Below are 21,061 nucleotides of genomic sequence, written 5' to 3'. Positions count from 1 at the left end.
TTTATACGTCAGGCACAGATCGCCTCTGAACAGGCGGTATGCCACTGAGTAGAGCTGGAGTTTCTTTAACCGGGCAGCATATGGCATCTGTTTGAGCCCTTTGATCCTCTTGGTGAGGTACTTTTGGGGTCTTTCCAGTTGCTGCAGGTGTCTGGTAAGGTACATCCCAAAAGGGGAATTGTACTCAATTATGGGCCTGATGAGGGAGGAGTAAAGAGGCACGATGACCTCCCCTGATCTAGATGTGAATCCCTTCATGATTAGGTGGGCTATATAAAATGTTTTTCTAACAACTTTGGCCACGTGGTTGTCAAATGAGAGATTGCTATCAACTTGGGTCCCCAGGTCCCTAATTACTTCTTCTGTACTTAATGGATTACCACCTATGTGGTAATTTGTGGGCACTTTGTTTTTACCAAAGGGGATGACTATACACTTTTTGGCATTTAGCTTGAGGCCATGGCTCTGGCACCAGTTGTCTGTTTCTATGAGGCCCTTTTGGAGGATGCTTGTGTCGGCTGGAGAGTCGATTATGGCGCCAGTTTGCAGTCATCTGCGAACTTGGTCAGCCACAGTCCTTCCGTGTTGGCCTGTACCTCCGAGAAATATATACCGAACAAGAGAGGTCCCAGGACTGAGCCTTGTGGGACACCACTTGTAACTGGTTTGGAGTCTGACATGGCTCCAGCAATTCTAACCATGTGGGTTCTGTCCTTGAGCCAGTTTGCAATCCATCTAGTGACATAGGGATTTATATTTAAGCTGGTGAGCTTATCTATAATGCCCGAGTGGGGTATTGTATCGAAGGCTTTTGAGGTCCAGGTAGGCTGTGTGGACCACCTTCCCTCGTCAATGGCCTTGGTGACTGTTTCAAAGAAATCAACCAGGTTTAAGAGGCAGGATCTGCCCTAACAAAGCCGAACTGGGTAGGATCCAGTGTTTGTAGGTCCCCAATATCTTTATTTATGAGGTCCATGATGATCCTTTCCATAGCTTTGCAGACCAAGCTAGTCAGGCTTATGGGGCGATAGTTTCCAGGATCCGTTGAGGCACCACCTTTATGGAGAGGGACCACTGTTGCTGTACGCCACTCTTTGGGCACATATCCTGTAGTAAGGCTGAGATTGAACAGTAGTTTTATGTTTGGGTTTAGCTCTTCTTGGAGTTCATGTAGGACGCAGCCGGGACACCATCTGGTCCCATTGATGCTGTGTTTTTGCTTTGGAGAGGGCGGCTCTTACCTGAGCATCTGAGATGTCAGGGGCAGCACTCTGCTGGGACAGATATTTGCCCTTTGGTGGGGAGGGGAGTTTGCTGAACCTGTCAGCTAGGATGTTGGCAATGTCTGTGGGTTCGTGTATTTTTGTCATTTTGGACTAATTCTGAGCATATCTGGGAATTACCACCCAGGTTCCTAACATAACTAAAGAAAGCCTTGTGATTATCCTTAGTGTCCTGTGCAATTTTTCTCTCGAAGCTGGCCTTAGACAATTTTATGTGCCGTAGTTTTTGCTAATACTGATCAGTGATGCCTTCCCTTTTTGGGATTTTGCTCTATCATTTAGTAGCTTCCTCCTTCTATTGTACAGTTTGTTTATGGCTGGGGTCCACCAGACAGGACGTCTGCCTTTGGAGGATTGGGTCTTGGTTTTATTTGGGATCGCATGATCCATGCATTCCTGAAGGTGTTCATAGAATGCATTTATAAAGGATTCTGCAGTCTGGGCCGTATTTTCCACAGGCCCGGGGGCTTTGAAGGATTCCACCTCAGTTTTGAGGAGTGTGACATTTGCTTTAGAGAAGTTTTTCACTGTGGTTTTCTGGGCAGGGGGTGGGGTCGGGATGTGAATATCCAGTGAGATTAGTTTATGGTCTGATCTTAACAGTGAGGGATACACTTCTGGTCTGGAGCACAGAGTCCCAATGTTGGTGATGATCAGGTCCAGTACGTTTTCCCCTCTTGTGGGAGTGGTAACAAGTTGTTCCACAGCATTTGAGTTTATAAATTCTAGGAACCTTTGGGCTAGGGTGTTGGAGCTAGAGTAATGCTCCCAGTCTACGTTTGGGTAGTTGAAGTCGCCCAATATAATGGTATTTGGAGAGACCTTCATATATTCCAGTGTTCTCAGGAAGGCCGAGTGGGGTTCCTGGGTTTGGGAGGGTGGTCTGTAGCAGGCTATAAACTGGAAGGCAGTTTTACCCACTGTTAGTTGCACATGGATAGTCTCTGATGCTTCGTGCTTTGCCACCAACCTGGAGGTGTGGGTATCTTTGATGAATATCGATACTCCCCCTCCTTTTGTGGTTCGGTCCAAGTTTTGGGGCCGAAAAGCATGGTATGAGGTATAACCTGGTAGTGCTGGGGTGCTCTCGGTAGCCCTGAACCAGGTTTCTGTTACTGCACAGATATCGATGTTCTCCATGCTAAGGAGAGTTTTGCGTGCATCTTGAGGTTTAGACTTCTGGCGTTGAGTAGCATTACTCTTAGTTTCTTATCCCTTGTGATACCTATGGAGGTGGGTTTGTCTTTTGAGCCTTGCCTAAAAAAGCACTATGGGTGTAGCAAGAGCCTTTGCCAATATCCGAAAGCCCAGGGGTGACAGGTGCAAGCCGTCCCTAGCGAAGCATCGTGGCTTGTCGAGCATATCATCCCAAGCTGACAGGCATTGGATCCCTTTGAATGACACCAGTACTTAAGCCAATTGTTGAAATTGATCATCTTGTCTTCATATTGTGGCATCATTCTTGGTGAGGGTAAGATGCTACTCAAGGTCAGGGTCATACCGACCTGGGCTACATGCTCAGAGAGCTCCTTTATGTCTCTTTTCATGTAGTCCAGGGAGGTACGTCTCGGGTCATTCACACCAGCATGGACAATGACTGAGTCATATTTGTACTTGCCTTGGAGTGACCTGAGTGCTTGTGTTATGTGGCGGATCCTAGCGTCCGACAGGCTGCTCACTGTGACCCTCTCCTTGTTCAGCCTGGTGAGCGGGACATCAGTGTGCCTGACGATAGAGTCACCTATTACAAGTGTATCAGGTGTGTTGTTTAGTCTTAAGGGCTGTGACTGTTTGGCACACTGGCTTTGTGAGATATGTGTTGCACGTGTTTTGTTTTGGGGTAGCGGCTACTTGGGTGTCTGCTTTGGAGGTCTCTGCTGCTTCGGCAGATCTTTATTTAGAGCCTCTGAGTATGTTTTTGTGTGATTATGTGTTTGGTTTGCTGTCGTGGTAGGTCTATGTGAGACTGGAATTGTAGTGAGTGTGGTTTCCTTCTCCTCCTGACTGGTTATGCCAGTACTGAGTTGAGAGAGCTTAGCCTCCAGTTTGGCTATATGGTTGCATCTCTCGCATGTGTTGGAATTTGTTGGGAGGAGGAAAGGGTTGTCTGTGTACATGAGGCAGTTGTAACATTGCCTCAAGATTCCCAGATTCACCAGCTGGACCGAGGAGACTGACAACTGACCTTTGGACATGCTAGAATAATATTGGGAATTCCTTAATAATTGAAAACCAGGGCCAGTGGGGAGTGAGGGTGTAGTGCTTTTAATTTTATTGCTGACTTATATAATTGCTTTAGTGAGCAAGTGCCAGGTAACTTAAGTGCAATGTGTTACAGGTAACTTAAATGCAAAACGACAAACAGTAACTTTCTTTCAAGTGAAACAAGGAAATAAGTACAGTAAGCAATGCAGATATCACTAGTGATCCACAGAAGCGCTGAGAAGCCGTATTAGGTGGCATTAGCTCCAGGAAATAACAAGCAAACAAATAACAAGCATATAAACAAAGCTAGATTCAGCAGGCCTGGATCTAGTCTATGCTACAGCAAACAAGGTGCACCAATTTCAGTAAGATACAGTTCAAATATTCAGGCACTATAAACCTTTAACCAGAAATTCCCAGCTCAGAAGGGCAGAGTCCAGCCTCTTCTCCCACAAGAGTGCAGACCACAAACCTTCTTAATGTAAAATAACTGGCCTGAAGCCCAAGTGCTTAAACCAGAACTAATACACTTTAAGAATAACAGACACTGGGCTCTCAATCAGCAGTTCCCAACTTAGAAGGATGAAAGCTACCTGTCCTGCCACCACAGTGCATGCCACAAACCTTCCTAATGTAAAACAACTGGTCTGAAGCCCAAGTGCTTAATCCAAAAGACTTAGAATGATAGCTAAACTTTAATCAAGTTACTACCAAGCAGTAATAAATACAATTGAATATTTTAGAGAATGCCTGGATTAGTGCTCAAGTTACACAAACAAAGCTAGATCCAGCAGGCCCGTATCCAGTCTATGCCACAGCAAACAAGGCGCACCAACTTCAGTAAGAAGCAGTTCAGATATGCATGCACTATAAGCCTTCAACCAGAAATTCCCAGCTCAGAAGGGCAGAGTCCAGCCTCTCCTCCCACAAGAGTGCAGACCACGAACCCTCTTAATGTAAAATAACTGGCCTGAAAGCCCAAGTGCTTAAACCAGAATTAATACACTTTTAGAATAACAGACACTGTTCTGCCACTACAGTGCAGACCACAAACCTTCTCAGTGCAAAACAACTGGTCCGAAGCCCAAGTGTTTAAACCAAAAGGCTTAGAATGAGTTAAACCAAGCAGTAATAAATACAATTGAGTACTTTTAAGATGATGCAAAAGTAAAAAAAGTAGGTAGAAACACAAGTACAGTAAAAGCAGATGAAATTTTTTTTTTTTCCTGAACAAGTGCTGAGATCAAAGAAACAGATTTGAGTGCTGAAACTAAAACTGGCTAGTTATAAGAAAAAAAAACTAAGCTAGAAGGCTTCCCTCCAACACAGTAGGGCTTGGGGGCTCAGAAGCCTACAAATAGTCTATACCACTTAACAGGAAAGGCAGGAAACGAGCTTAATTTTTTTTTTCTGTTTCCCAGATGCTCTCTTTGTACACAGTAGGAGTGCCTGAAATCAGAATATGATCTCAGTGCACTCAGTTGAGTGAGCAAATGAGATGGGCCCAGAAGGAGTATCCAAACACAAATTTACAAGAGGGGCGGGCAGTTGCAAGGCCACTAAGATTAACACCAAAACCAAACCAAACCAAAACAAAAACAGGGAGGGTGGGTGGGACTAACTGAAGAGCAGAGTGAAAGCTTCCAGTTCAGTTAATATTCCTTCCACACAGTTAAAATCAATTTAAATACTGTATTTTTTGGGAAAAAAAAAGAGCAGATAAAGGTACTTAAATTCTCTTATACGTCCAGTTGAATATAGCAAGTTCTTAGCCGGCCAAAGCTGAGGTTTTTAAGCAGAAAATATTTCACACTGTACCACTTAAATAGGCAAGGACAGGAAATCAAAGAATGTGACTGCCCCCACACCTGTAATTACTAGCAAATAACAAAATTCAGCAAACACTGACTAACTTCAAGAGCATCCACTTTCCATGCTTGTGTGTGGTAAGTCCTTGTGCAGAATTTTTGTAGTTGGCAATTCAGTGGGGAGGCAAAGAGATCTATGTCTGGGCACCTCCATTTTTGCATTACCATGCTGAAGATTTGTGGATTCAATTTCCATTCGTGAGGGTCCATGATATTTCTGCTGAGATTGTCTGCCAGAGTATTTTTCTTTCCTGGCAGGAATTGTGCTTGCAGATGAACTTGATAAGTTAGAGCTGTGTTCCACAAGGTCATGGCTTGCCTGCATAGGGGATAAGAATGAGTGCCCCCTTGCTTGTTTATGTACCACATAACACATGTGGTGTTGTCTGTCTTTAATAATAATTGTCCTGGATGCAGAATGTCCTTGAAAGCTGTTAGGGCATTTTGAACAGCCAACATCTCTTTTTGATTGATGTGAAGATGCATTTGTTCTGTGGTCCACTTCCCCTGAATACGTTTTCCTGCCATGTATGTTCCCCAGGCATAATCCGAAGCATCTGTTGTTAGAGTCTGCCTGGCTGTGGGTAGAGTGAAAGGCTGATCCTTGTTGAGGTGACATGCCTGTGCCCACCACTGAAACTCCTGTTGTAGGCAGGGAATTTATTGATATTACTGTTTCTAAACTGTGAGAGTGTTGAGTTCAAACACTTTTTAGGTACCATTGCAATTTCCTCATATGCAGTCTGGCATATGGAATTAGTAGTATGCAGGATGCCATGAATCCTAGGGCCTGCAGAATTTTTCTTGCAGGGAGATGGGACTTTTTTGCCAGTAATTGAAAATATTGAGTCAGTTGTCCTTGTTTGTCTGGCGTGAGATAAGCCATCTGGGCCACTGTATGCAAGCTGGCACCCAGGAATATTACCTGTTGTGAGGGCACTAGTTTTGACTTCTTTTCGTTTACTGTGTACCCTAGATAAATTAGCAGCCTTTTTACAAACGCCAGATGCTTTAGAAGAATGTCCTTTTTCTCTGCTTGAATGAGACAGTCATCCAGGTATGGATATATTTGAATTCCTTTTTGTCTGCAAAATGCAATTACTGGTGCCAGGCACTTTGTAAAGACCCTGGGCGCAGTAGATAAGCCAAAGGGCAGTGCAGAGAATTGGTAGTGCATTGTACCTGCTTTGAATCTGAGGTATCTTCTGCAATTTTGTCTGATAGGGACATGCAGGTATGCCTCTTTGAGGTCCAGAGTAACAAGCCAAGCCTTATTGCCCAGCATGGGAAGAAGCTGCTGTAGTGCCATTTTGAATTTCGGAACATCCAGGTAAGTATTTAGAGTTGAAAGGTCTAGTATGGGTCTCCAGGCTTTGTCCTTTCTGGGGACCAGGAAGAGTCTCGACTAAAATCTTTGTCCTTGTTCCTGCTGTAGTACTTTTTGAATAGCTCTCATGTCCATGAGGGCTGAAATTTGTTTTTGAGACTCTACCCATTGATTTTGTGGCAGTTTTGGCATTCCCTTTAGCCTTGGTAAAGTGTGAAAGTGGAACCTGTATCCTTGAGACAGAATATTCAGAACCCATTTGTCTTGGGTGATTGTTTGCCAATTTTGAGAAAAAAGTGCTAGTTTCCCCCCTAAGGGGGCTGCCAAAAGGGAAGTGCTTGGCATACGAAGGGGGAAGTCATTGGGTCTGTTTCCTGTAAGGTTGAGACTTGTCCTCACCTCCTTTTGGGGTTGAGGTACCCCACTGCCGTTGTCTGTAAGAGCCTTGGGGTTGAGATCTGCCTCTTGGTCGTCTGTATCTGCCTCTCTGTGGCCTGTCTGACACTGGAAAGGACCAATTTTTTGTAGGCCAGTTTCTGCTAAATCAAGGTGGCTGTACCTGTAAGAAATCTTTGACTGTTTGCATAGATTTAGCTTTATCCTCCATTTTCCTTTACACCTCTTCTGCCTTAACACCAAACAAGGTATCGTGCTGTAAAGGAGCATCCAATAATTTTGCCTTAACATGGTCAGGTAAACTCTGTTCTTTTAACCAAGCATGCCTTCAAATCACAGAACCTGTAACTGCGGCTCTACAAGAGGCCTCTAAAGAATCAAAATCACATTGCAGAGTATGTTTTCCCACCTGTTCAACTGCATGCAATAAATCCTGCATTTCTTTATAGTCAGGAGCTTCTGAAGTTGTAAGCATTTTCTGTTTTAACTGAGCCATTAAATATTGTTGGTACTTAAGCATGTGAAACTGGCAATTTAAAGCCCTTACTGCTAAAGTTGCAGAAGTGTAAACTTTCTTCCTCCATCTATCCAATGCTCTAGAATCTCTGTCAGAGGGGACTGGATTTTTTGCAATAGAATCCTTAACCCCTTTGGAACCCTGGGAAATGGTTTCTGGGTCAGCAGAAGGGTTTTTATAAAGAAACTTGTGAGAGTCAGGGACTCTAATACTCATCTGGCTTGGCTGGAGCAGGGGGCAAAGAATCAGGAGATAAGCTGGATTCAGAGAACACATCATCCACAATATCTAACACAGGCAGAATAGCAAGGGGCCTGTGCTGAGGCAATAAAATGAAGTCCCCGAGCCTTTTCTTGGATTCTGAATAATCCTGACTTTCCCAATGGAAATGCTCCGTCATGGTATGTAAAGTTTCCCCACAAAAGAGTAATCCTCAGGAGGAGAGGCTGAAGGGATAGATTCTTCAGCATCAGAGTCCTCATAGGGGGGTAGAGAGAATCCCTGTTCTGAAGAGGAATCAAAGGAAATGGAAACCTGATCAGAGGAATCATAGTCTGTATCCTGCCTAGGCCTTTTCTCAGGAGGGGGATGGGAACCCCTGATTAGAGTAATGAGGTCTTCGGCCATTTTGAGCATCTGTTTCTTAGGCATGGAGGCCTGTCCTGGAGAATGCTGTACTTGCTTCTTTGTCTTTAATGGTGTTTTTGTCTTGGCTGTTGCTTTAATGGTAAGTTGTCAAGGTCTGAAAACACCCTCAGAAGCCGATGCCTGCTCAGTGGCTCCGGACCCATCTGAGGGATTAGTTTCCATAGGCCCAATACCTTGAATTTCCAGAGGCCTAGTTGTCTCCACATGGGAGTGTGAGGCGGCCTGTGGCTCTGAGGTAGCGGGTGTCAGGGGCTGCGAAAGCGCCTCACTGAGAACCGGCGACTGGCCTAGAAGAGGCTTCATCGTCTGTTTTGGACCTCGGACGCTTGTCTTTATCCTTGACTTTGCGTTTTTTATGAATTGCGGTCGTCGGTTGATCCGACGGCATTGTATAATTGAACCTTCGGCCAAAGTAGTGCAAAGCAAAATCAAAACGTCGTTTTATAGTGCGTTTGTTAAATCTAGCACAAAACCGACAACTAGTGACGTCGTGATCAGGGCCTAGGCATGGAATACAGTAAGACTGGAAGTCCTTATGAGGTATTTGCTTCCCACAAGAAATACAATTATTAACTTTTTCTGACATCGGTCTGAGGCAAGAAAAAAGTTTCCCCAAGGGGGTATTTAGCTTTATTGAAGCCTTCGGATCTGAAATTCGACTTCGAAAATCTCAGGAGTCGGCCGACCGGCACTTGCAAACTGGTTTTACTTCGGGCACCGTGCGGCAAGAAAGAATGAAGAAAATGGCATCGGATGCCTCTTATATACCCCTGGCGCACTGACGTCAGGGAGGAAGCGACAGCAACCGACGCTGGACCAAGACTTTGGAACTCGGGCCGACTGCGGGACCGCCTGACGGCAGGATAACCCAAGTGTAATGACTGCAGCAGTGTAACACGATGAACATCTGCAGTGGCAAAGCCTGCCCTGGACTTAAAGAAGAGGCAAATTATAATGCTATGTAAAAGTATGAACAGAGCTCCAAGTAGCAGCTTCTAGAATGTCTTTGGTTGGCAACCCTCTGCGAAAGGCTGCTGAGGTAGATGCAGCCCTGGTGGAATGTGACCTGATACCCTTAGGCGCCGGTTTACCATGATGCAAATAGCAGAAACGAATGCAGTGGCTTATCCATTTTGAAATAGTCTGCTTTGAAATAGCCTTCCCCTTTAATCCTGCAGCAAATGCCACCAGTAGCTGCTCAGACTTTCTTAGAGATTTGGTCCTGTTTAAGGAGAATCTTAGTTGTCTGTGTACGTCCAAGGAATGTAGAATCCACTCCCCCTTGTTCTGCAGATTTGGGTAAAAAGTTGGCAGGTGAATAGTTTGGTTAAGAGCCACACTGGATACCAGCTTAGGCATAAAGGAAGGATTGGTCCTGAGGGACACCCTGTCCAGGTAAAATGTAATAAAAGGCTCCACAGCCATGAACGCCTGTAGTTCTGAAACCCTTCTTGCTGAAGTGATCGCCAGAAGGAAAGCTGTTTTCCAAGATAAAAACTTTATATCCGCAGTAGCTGCTGGTTCAAATGGAGGCAGGGTGAGCTTTTCCAACACAAAACTGAGGTCCCATGCAGAAGTTGGTGAACTTCTGGGAGGCCTTAAATTTTTGGCCCCTCTAAGATACTGTTTTAGCAGAGGATGAGAAAAGATGGGAGGCTCTGTGTTGTAATGAGCCAAGATGGCAGAGGCATGGATTTTTATTGATGAAAAATATAGGCCCTTGTCAAGCATCTCAGTCAAGTATTGTAAAATCTGAGGAATATTTGGCTTTGTTGTGTCCGTCCCTTGTGCTTGGGTCCAAGCACAATATCTCTTCCATTTATCAGCATAAGATTTTCTAGTACTAGGCCTTCTGGCTTCCAAAATGACATCCATCACAGATTTACTGAGAGGTGTTGTTTGAATAATTACATGATCAGCCATGCTGCCAGGTTCAGAGTTTGGAGTGGATTGCGCAGAATTTGATTGCTCTGCTGAGACAGTAGATGAGGTACTTGAGGCAAGTACCAAGGAGGGAGTTGAGACATATTCCTTAGAATTGGGTACCAGTGCTGGCGAGGCCAGTCCGGGGCAATTAGGATCATTTTTGGTTTTTCCTGTCTGAACTTTAGTAAGACCTTGGGAAGAAGAGGCATAGGAGGAAAGACGTAGACTGATAGGTTTAGGTTTTTCTAACTGAAGGATAGGGCATCCACTTTCCATGCTCATCTGTGATAATTCCTTGTGCAGAATTTGTCCAGTTGATAATTTTGAGGAGAGGCAAATAGATCTATGTCTGGACTCCCGCATTTCTCTGTTATCATGCTGAAGACTTGTGGATCCAGTTTCCACTCGTGAGGGTCCATAAGATTTCTGCTTAGGTCATCTGCCAGAGTATTTTGTTTTCCTGGCAGGAATTGAGCTTGAAGATGTACTTGGTAAGTCAAGGCTGTATCCCACAATGCCATGGCTAATCTGCAAAGGGGGTAGGAATGTGTACCCCACTGCTTATGTACCACATAACTGTGGTGTTGTCCGTCTTTATCAGTAGATGTCCTGGATGAAGCAAGTCCTTGAAGGCTGTCAGGGCATTCTGAACAGCTAACATCTCTTTCTGGATGATATGCAGATGCATTTGTTTTGGGCTCCATATGCCCTGAATGCATCTCCCCGCCTGGTGGGCCCCCCAAGCATAGTCTGATGCATCTGTAGTTAGGGTTTGGGTGGCAGGGGGTAGAGTAAAAGACTGTCCCCTGTTCTGGTGACATGTCTCTGCCCACCAAAGAAACTCCTGTTGTAGGCAGGGAATGAGAGGAATCATTGTTTCCAGACTGTGGCAATGCTGACTCCATAAACTTTTTAGATACCATTGTAGTTTCCTCATATGCAGTCTCGCATATGGAATTAGTAGAATGCAGGATGCCATGAACCCCAAAGCCTGCAGAATTTGTCTTGCAGATAACTGGGTTTTTGTTGCCATCTGTTTGAAGTAGTCAGTTGCCTTTGCTTGTCTGGCGTAAGGTAAGCCATCTGGGCAGTTGTATTCAAGCTTGCATCCAGGAATGTAATCTTTTGAGAGGGTACCAGCTGTGATTTCTTTTCATTTACTGAGTACCCTAGGCATGTTAGAAGCCTTTTTACAAACGCCATATGTTGAAGAAGAATGTCCTTGTTTTCTGCTTGAATGACAGTCGTCCAAGTAAGGATAGATTTGTATGCTTCTTTGCCTGCAAAATGCAATTACTGGTGCCAGGCACTTTGTAAAGACCCTGGGCGCAGTAGATAAGCCAAAGGGCAGTGCAGAGAATTGGTAATGCATAAAACCAGCCTTGAAGCGGAGGTATCTTCTGCATGACTCCCTTATTGGGATATGCAGGTATGCCTCTTTTAAGTCTAGAGTCACTAACCAAGCGTTCTTGCCCAGCATGGGCAGAAGCTGTTGCAAAGTCAGCATTTTGAATTTTGGGATGTCCAAGAATGTGTTAAAAATCGATAAATGCAGTATTGGGTGCCAGGCATTGTCTTTTCTGGGTACCAGGAACAGTCTTGAGTAAAACCCTTGCCCCTTTTCCTGTCCTGGTTGAATAGTCCCCATATCCATGAGGAACTTAACTTTTCTGTGCCTCTGCCCATTGATTTTGTGGCAGATCTGGCCAACAGTTTGGAATTGGCAAGGTATGGAAATGAAATCTGTATCCCTGGGATACTATGTTTAATACCAACTTGTCCTGGGTTATTAACTGCCAATTTTGAGCACGAAGTGCTAATTTTCCCCCTAAGGGGGCTGCCAAAAGATAAGTGCTTGGTGATGGCAGAGGGAAATCATTGAGACTGTTTACTGTAGGGTTGTGCTTTGTTTCCTCCAGATTTGGAGGTAGAAGCACCCCATTGCTTTGACCTGTAAGAACCCTGTTATTGGTATCTAGAGACATTTGAGCGCCTGGATTTGCCCCGCGAGGCTCTGTCGGACACAGGAAAGGACCAATTTTTTATAGGCCAGTGTCTACTGAATCTTGGTGGCTGCACTTGTAAGAAATCTTTTGCAGTTTGCATAGATTTAGCTTTGTCTTCCATTTTCTTTAAAACCTCTTCTGCCTTATTACCAAACAGAGTACCATGCTGTAAAGGTGCATCCAACAATTTAACTTTAACATGATTTTGCTCCTTGAGCCAGGCATGCCTTCTAATCACAGATCCAGTAATTGCAGCCCTGCAAGAGTCCTCCAAGGAATCAAAACCACATTGCAAAGTATGCTTTCCAACCTTTTCTGCTGCATGCAATAATTCTTGTAATTCTTTATTTTCCACACATTCAGAAATCAACATCATTTCTGTTTCAATAATCCCATAACATGCTGTTGATATTTAAGCATGTGAACTGGCAGTTTAAGGCCCTAATTGCCAAGGTTGCATATGTATAAACCTTCTTTCCCCATCTATCCAGCACCCTGGAATCTCTATCAGAGGGGGTAGGATTCTTAGCTGTTGAGGCCTTTACACCTTTGGGACCCTGTGAAATAGCTTCAGGGTCAGCAGCAGGATTTTTGAATAAAAAATGGTGGGAGTCAGGAACCCTGCAATATCTGTCTGGCTTACTAGGAGCCGAAGGTAGGGAATCTGGAGCCATGCTTGAGTCCGAAAACACATCATCAACAATGTATAATACAGGAGGTATAGCCAAAGGCCTATGCTGAGGAAGAAGGAAATCCCTAAGCCTCTTTTTTGATTCTGAGAAATCCTGACTCTCCCAATGAAAATGTTCCCTTAATGTATGCAAGGTTTCTCCAAAAGAATAATCTTCAGGAGGAGATGTAGATGGGATGGATTCCTCTGCATCTGAATCCTCATAGGGTGGTATAGAAAATTCCTGATCAGAAGAGGAATCTGAAGATTCATAATCAGTGTCTTGCCTAGACCTCTTATCGGGGGGGGGGGGGGTTGGGAACCCCTGATTAAGGTAATTAAGTCTTCAGCCAATTTGATCATCTGTTTTTAGGCATAGAGGCCTGAGCACGTGGCTCATGCATAGTTTTTTAGCCTTAGAAGCTGCTTTTGTCTTTGAAGCTGGCGTTGATTTTATATAGAAATGCTGAAGCCTGAAAACACCCTCAGAAGCTGGTGCCTGCTCAGCGGCTCTGTACCCATCCGAGGGAGAGACATCCGCGGGTACAATACTCTGAGAATCTCGCGGCATGCTGGACACCACATGGGTCTCGGTGGAGGCCTGTGACTCGAAAATAGCGGGTATCAGGGGCTGCGAAAACACCTCACTGAGTACCGGTGAACCGGCGACTGGCTTAGGAGAAGCTTCGTCGTTGGTTTTAGACCTTGACGGTCTGTCTCTGTCCTTTTCTTTGTGTTTTTTTCTGAACTCCGGTAGTCGGATTGCTATCAGACAACATTTCAGGGTAATTAAATCTGTTTCCAAAATATTTTGAAGCAAAGATATACAGATGCTTAATAGTGCGTTGGTTAAATCTAGCACAAAACCGACAGCAAGGCATGTTATGATCTGGGCCTAGGCAAGGAACACAGTACAAATGAAAATCCTTATGAGGTATTTGCTTCCCACAAGTAATGCAATTATTAACTTTTACTAACATCAGTAAGGAGCAAGACAAAGTTTCCTCAACGGGGCTCTTAGCTTTAATTGAAGACTTCGGTTCTGAAACTCAAATGCGAAAATTTCAGGAGTCGGCCGACCGGCACTTGCGAACTGCTTCTGCTTCGGGCACCATGCGGCAAGAAAGACTGAAGAAAATGGCGTTGGCTGCATGTTTTATACCCCTGACGACATGACTTCATGGAAGAGGAGACAGCAACCGACGCAGGACCCAAGACTTTGATATTCAGGCCGACTGAGGGCAACCTGCCAGCAAATTACCCAAATATAATGACTGCAACAGTTAAACACGAAGAATATCAAAGGTTACCCCAATGGGGCACTTATCTTATGCGAAGAATAGTGATTCTGATAGCAGAACGGGACTGGTGATCTGACTGACGGCAAAGAAGTTCTGAGGGTGATGCATGCGTATGTCTCTTTTATGGCCGATGTCTGCTGTCGGCCAACATTAGACATACTGCACATCTTAGGCATTAAAACACTTTGTATACTGGCCGATGTCGGGTCGTCACCTTGGAAGACAACTCCCTTAAGTCAGGAATACTGCAGAAGAAGAATAGGAGGACATCAAGCACTTATCCCTACTAAAAGACTTGAGCCCAAAAATCACATCTGAGGCTAGCGAGCGGCAAAAGATCTGAGGGGTTAGAGGGCAGCAATGGATTATGGCAGTGGGAGGAACTCGAGCCTATGACCCGTCTGAAAATTTGCCAGCTTGGATCTGATGTCGGATCCTAGGACCCAAGAGTGAAAACAGTGACATAGATAACATCAGATCCTACATGCAGCACTGGCAGTGGAGCAACAGGTAGCACAAACGCCTTTGGTGCAGAAGGCTGTGGGTTCATTTCCCACACCAGGCAGATCGAATGCTGACACCTGCAGTGCAGGATAAAAGGGCTGCTGCACTCTTATGTGCGCTGTCCTTCACATGAGACATTAAACCAAGGCTCCACCTACTTGAGCTGGTGGTAGCTCAGGTGGATATAAAAGATTGTAAGGCATCTATCAAAAAGAGTAGAGGAGATTCCCCGATGACCTAGCTAAATATCCCCTAGTGGTATAAATACCACCTCAGGTCTCCACTGACCACGGCTACTAGCCTAGTGGAACTAACCCAGTCAAACAAATAAATAATGGAATGCTGTTAGCAACTGACACAAGGCTGCACAAGAAGTTAACGCCCATCCTGTTAAACTACAGTCCTAACCATGTAGCCAAGTAAAGTACAGTTGTGTACACTTACTATAAATGTTGATGTTCGAGTGTATTCACTGTTGCAGTCATTACATTTGGGTAATCTGCTCGCAGGTTGCCCTCAGTCGGCCTGATTAACAAAGTCTTGGGTCCTGTGTCGGTTGCTGTCCCTTCCTCCATGACGTCAGGGGTATAAAACATGCAGCTGATGCCATTACATCAGTTTTTCTTGCCCCAGATGTCAGGTGCCCCCCCAAATGGGGAGCCAAACATTTAAGTAATTTAAAAAAACACAAAAATATACCTCCAAACTAAAGTAAATATACCAAAAAGGCTTTTAAGCATAGTAAAGGAAAGTAGAGGTATAGTAAGAGAAAAACAGGGGGTTGGAGGGATGGTAAACAGGACTGCAACAGTGAATACACTCGAACATCTACATTTATGGTAAATGTACACAACTATGTTCTTCGTGTTTCACTGTTGCAGTCATTACATTTGGGTATATTCCCAAAGCTATGGTTGGGAGGATGGATTTATACAGCATTAGGACCAGTTAAAAGGCCCTGTAGGACAGCAGTGGCAAAGCCAGCTCTGGATTTAGAGAAGAAAGGTAAATGGTAATGTTTGGTGAACGTATGAACTGAGCTCCAGGTAGCAGCTTCTAGAATGTCTCTGGTAGGAACACCTCTGAGAAAGGCTGTAGAAGATGATGCAGCCCTGGTGGAATGAGATCTTCTCCCCTGGGGGATAGTTTTACCATGGTGCATATAGCAGAAATGAATACAATGGCTTATCCATTTGGAAATAGTCTGTTTTGAAATAGCCTTTCCCTCTGCCCCTGCAGCAAATGCCACCAGTAGTTCAGATTTTCTTAGAGATTTTGTCCTGTTTAAGTAAAATCTAAGTTGTCTATGTACATCCAATGAATGCAGAATCCGCTCCCCCATGTTCTGTGGATTGGGAAAGAAAGTTGGCAAATGAATGGTTTGATTAAGAGAGCCACACTGGATACCACCTTAGGCATGAAGGATGGATTGGTCCTGAGAGCCACCCTGTCCGCATGAAAAATAATGAAAGACTCCACTGCCATAACAGCCTGCAATTCAGAAATCCTTCTAGTTGACGTGACTGCTAAAAGGAAAGCTGTTTTCCAGGAGAGAATTTTTAAGTCTGCAGTAGCAGCTGGCTCGAAAGGAGGGACAGTGGGTTTTTCCAATACAAATTTGAGGTCCCAGGCAGGGGTTGGAGCTCTCCTGGGTGATCTTAAGTTTTTGACCCCTCTGAGATACTGCTTTAGCAGAGCAGAGGATGACAGAAGAAGGGAGGTTCTGTGTTGTAATGAGCTGAAACGCCTGAGGCATGGATTTTTATGGAAGAAAAGGACAGGCCCTCGTGAAGCATCTCAGTTAAGTATTGTAAAATCTGAGGAATATTGGGCATTGCTGTGCTTATTCCTTGTGATAGATTCCAGGCACAGAATCTTTTCCATTTGTCAGCATAAGAGTTTCTAGTACTAGGCCTTCTAGCCTACAAAATGACATCCATCACAGGTTTGCTGAGGGATGCTAAGGTGAATTTAGGTGATTAGCCACTCTGCAAGATTCAAAGTTTGGAGCTGAGTGTGCAGAATTTGGTTGTTCTGCTGAGACAGTAAGTAAGGTGTCTGAGGCAGGTGCCATGGTGGAAGGTGTGACATGTTGCACAAGAGTGGGTACCAGTGCAGACGAGGCCAGTCTGGAGCAATCAGAATCATTTTTGGTTTGTCCTGTCTGATTTTTAGTAGAACTTTGGAGAGCAGAGGCAGAGGGGGAAAAGCATAGACTGATAGGTTTTTCCAGCTGAATGATAGAGCATTCACTTTCCAGGCTTTTTTTGTGATGAGTTCTTGTGCAGAATTTGTCCAACTGATAGTTCTAAGTGAGGCAAAAAGATCTATGTCTGGACTCCCCCATGTGCATGTTAACATGTTGAAAATTTGTGGTTCCAGTTTCCATTCGTGTGGGTCCATGAGATTTCTGCTTAGTTCGTCTGCCAGAGTATTCAGCTTTCCTGGCAGGAATTGAGCTTGTAGTTGTATTTGGTAGGTCAAGGCCGTGTTCCACAACGCCATGACTAGTCTGCAAAGGGGGTAGGAATGTGTACCCCCATGCTTGTTTATGTACCACATAACTGTGGTGTTGTCTTGTCTTTATCATTAATTGTTCTGGATGAAGGTAGTCCTTGAAGGCTGTCAGTGCATTCTTTACAGCTAGCATCTCTTTCTGATTGCTATGAAGGTGCATTTGATTTGGGCTCCATTTGCCCTGAATGCACTTCCCTACCAGATGAGCCCCCAAAGTATAGTCTGATCCGTCTGTAGTTAGGGTTTGGGCGGCAGGGTGTGGAGTGAATGGCAGTCCCTTGTTTTGGTGGCAGGCCTCTGCCCACCATAGGAACTCTAGGTTGCAGGCAAGGTATGATAGGAATGATTGTTTCCAGGCTGTGACAATGTTGACTTCATAAACTTTTTAAGTACCACTAAAGTTTCCTCATATGCAGTCTTGCATATGGAATTAGAAGAATGCAGGAGGCCATGAACCCCAGGGCTTGCAGAATTTGCCCTGCAGATAGCAGGGTTTTTGTGGCCACCTATTTGAAGTACGTTACCAAATGAATTTGCTTTTCTGGCACAAGGTAAGCCATCTGGGCAGTTGTATTCAAGCTTGCACCCAGGAATGTAATTTTTTGCGAGGGTACCAGTTGTGATTTCTTTTCATTTATGGTGTACTCTAGACAAGTTAGAACCATTTTTTTACAAACGCCAGATGTTTTAGAAGAATGTCCTTGTTTTTTGCCTGAATTAAACAATCGTCCAGGTATGGATATATTTGAATATTTCTTTGCCTGCAAAATGCAATTCCTGGAGCCAGACACTTTGTGAAGACCCTGGGCACAATAAATAAGCCAAAGGGCAGTGCAGAGAACTGGTAATGCAAGTAGTCTGCTTTGACGTGGAGGAATCTTCTGCAAGATTCCCTGACTGGGATATGCAGGTAAGCCTCTTTTAAGTCTAGTTACCAACCAGGCATCTTTGCCTAGCATAGGAAGTAACTGCTGAAGAGTCAGCATCTTGAAGTTTGGAATGTCCAGAAATGTGTTTAGAGTAGATAAGTCCAGAACTGGACGCCATGATTTGACTTTTCTGGCTACCTGGAAAAGTCTTGAATAGAAACCGTGTCCCTTTTCCTCTTCTGGTACTGGTTGAATAGCCCCCATGTTCATGAGGGACAGTACTTGTTTCTGAGCCTCTGCCCACTGATTTGGGGGCAGGTCTGGCCATCCGTTTGGGATTGGCAACGTGTGGAAATGAAATCTGTATCCCTGGGATACTATATTTAAAACCCATTTGTCCTGGGTTATAAGTTGCCAGTTTCTTGCATGAAGTGCCAGTTTTCCCCCCAAAGGGGCGGCTAAAAGGTAAGTGCTTGGTAAGTGTAAAGGGAAGTCATTGAGACGGTTTACCATAGGGAGGTGCCTTGTTGTTTCCAGATTTGGAGGTGGAGGCACCCCATTGTTTTGCTCTAAAAGTCCCTTGTGACTGAAACCTGGAGCCTTTGGAATGTCTGGGTTTGACTTGAGTGGCTCTCGAAGGAACTGGAAAGGACCAGTTCTTAGTAGGCCAGTGCCTACTAAATCTTGGCGGTTGCACTTGTAAGAAATCTTTCACAATTTGCATAGATTTAGCTTCATCTTCCATCTTTTTTAAAACTTCTTCAGCCTTATTACCAAAGAGATGGTCCTGTTGTAAAGGAGCATCCAACAATTTTGCTTTAACATGATCAGGCAGAGTTTGCTCTTTGAGCCAAGCATGCCTTCTTAGCACAGACCCCAGTTATAGCAACCCTGCAAGAGACCTCCAAAGAAACAAAACCACATTGCAAAGTATGTTTTCCAACTTGTTCAGCTGAATGCAATAAATCCTGTAAATCTTTATTTTCCACACAGTCAGAAATTATCATTTTCTGTTTAAGCAGTCCCATGATATGCTGTTGATATTTAAGCATAAGAAATTGACAGTTTAAAGCCCTGACTGCCAAGGTTGCAGAAGTGTAAACTTTCTTACCCCATCTATCCAGCGCCCTGGAATCTCTATCAGAAGGTGAAAGATTTTTAGCAGTAGAGGCCTTAATGCCCTTGGGACCCTGAGTAATTGTTTCAGGATCTGCAACAGGACTTCTGAAAAGGAATTTGTGGGAGTCAGGAACCCTGTAGTATCTCTGCCTGGCTTACAAGGAGCCGGAGGCAGAGAATCAGGAGCCATACTAGATTCTGAAAAAACATCATCAACAATGTCTAGAACAGGAGGTATAGCCAAAGGCCTATGCTGTGGAAGAAGAAGAAAATCTCTAAGTCTCTTTTTAGATTCAGAGAAATCCTGACTTTCCCAGTAGAAATGTTCCCTTAAAGTATGTAAAGTTTCCTCAAAAGAAAAATTCTCAGGGGGAGAAGCAGAAGGAATGTAGTCTTCTGCATCAGAGTCCTCATAAGTAAGTATAGACAAATCCTGTTCATTAGAAGAGTCAGAAGAAATAGAATCCTGTTCAGAAGATTCATAATCAATGTCTTGCCTAGGCCTCTTAGAAGGAGGGGGTTGGCTACCCCAGATAGAGTAATTAAATCTTCAGCCATTTTGATCATTTGTTTTTCAGTCATAGGGACCTGCACATGTGGCCCAGGCGTCAGTTTTTTACACATAGATTTAGATTTTGGCCTTAGTTTTGAAGATGGTGTTGGTCTAATATACAAATCTGTAGTATTGAAAACTACCCTCAGAAGCCGTTGCGCCTACACAGAGGATCTGGACCCACCTAAGGTAGAGACATCCGCAGGTTTCATAACTGAAGCATCTCGTGGCATACCGGACTCTGAATGGGTCTCAGAAGAGGCCTGTGAATCAGAAGCAGTGGGTATCGGGGGCTACGAAAGCACCTCACTGAGTACCGGCGAACTGGCGACTGGCTTAGGAGAAGCGCCGCCATCAGTTTTGGACCTCGACAGCCTGTCTCTGTCTTTTTGTTTGCATTTTTTAGGTATTCCAGTAGTCGGATTGCTAACCGACGACATTTCTGGATAATTAAACCATGAACCAAAATATTTGGAGCATTCTTATAGGTTCATAGGTTCATAGATTAGTACTAAGCTAACTGCCCTTGTGAGCCATTTTAAGCCTAGCCAATTATCCCTTGTGAGACTCAAATCCTACACCTTGTGTTTGTAAGGCAAACACCTTAACTATTAGGCCACCCTCTGGAGCATTTCTCCCCGGGCCTCCGCTGAAAACAGGATCTGTGGAACCTAGTCGGACTTTCCCGGTCAACAAATGTTAAATAAATAAATAAAATAAATAAATAAATAAATTTAGAAGCAAAAATATACCGTTTAATAGTGCGTTGATTAAATTTAGCACAAAACCGACAGCAAGGTACGTTGTGGTCAGGGCCTAGGCAAGGAATACAGTACAAATGAAAATCCTTATGAGGTATTTGCTTCCCACAAGTAATGCAATTATTAACTTTTACTGACATCGGTAAGGAGCAAGAAAAAGTTTCCCCAACGGGGTACTTAGCTTTTTAGTTAAAGACTTTGGTTCTGAAATGCGAAAACAAAAATTTCAGGAATCAGCTGACCGGCACTTGCGAACTGCTTCTGCTTTGGGCACCGCGCGGCAAGAAAAACTGATCTAATGGCGTCGGCTGCATGTTTTATACCCCTGACAACCTGACGTCATGGAAGGGACAGCAACCAACGCAGGATCCAAGACTTTGTTAATCAGGGCAACCTGCCAGCAGATTACCCAAATGTAATGACTGCAACAGTGAAACACGAAGAACATCCTCAGTTCTGTCACAAGAGTAGAATGAAAATGTTAGAAACATTAGTAGCAAAGTATAATCATCCTCCATTAAGAAAGATTAATTCTACTGGGTTTTCTTTGCTAACGTTAATTAAATTTAAGAAAATAAGGCAACAGTCTAG

At 44.2% G+C, this 21,061-nt stretch overlaps 1 protein-coding gene across 1 annotated transcript in view; it reads right to left on the bottom strand.

Annotated features, from left to right (window-relative positions):
- Window positions 1-21,061, bottom strand: part of EIF3B (eukaryotic translation initiation factor 3 subunit B) — a gene marked incomplete in the record, with an annotated part of 704,366 nt that overhangs the window by 33,248 nt on the left and 650,057 nt on the right.

This window comes from Protopterus annectens, chromosome 12.part0 (assembly GCF_019279795.1).
Source record: "Protopterus annectens isolate FY-2018-M chromosome 12.part0, PAN1.0, whole genome shotgun sequence".
Lineage (NCBI taxonomy): Eukaryota > Metazoa > Chordata > Ceratodontiformes > Protopteridae > Protopterus > Protopterus annectens.
This window is presented reverse-complemented; position numbering and strand designations above follow the sequence as displayed.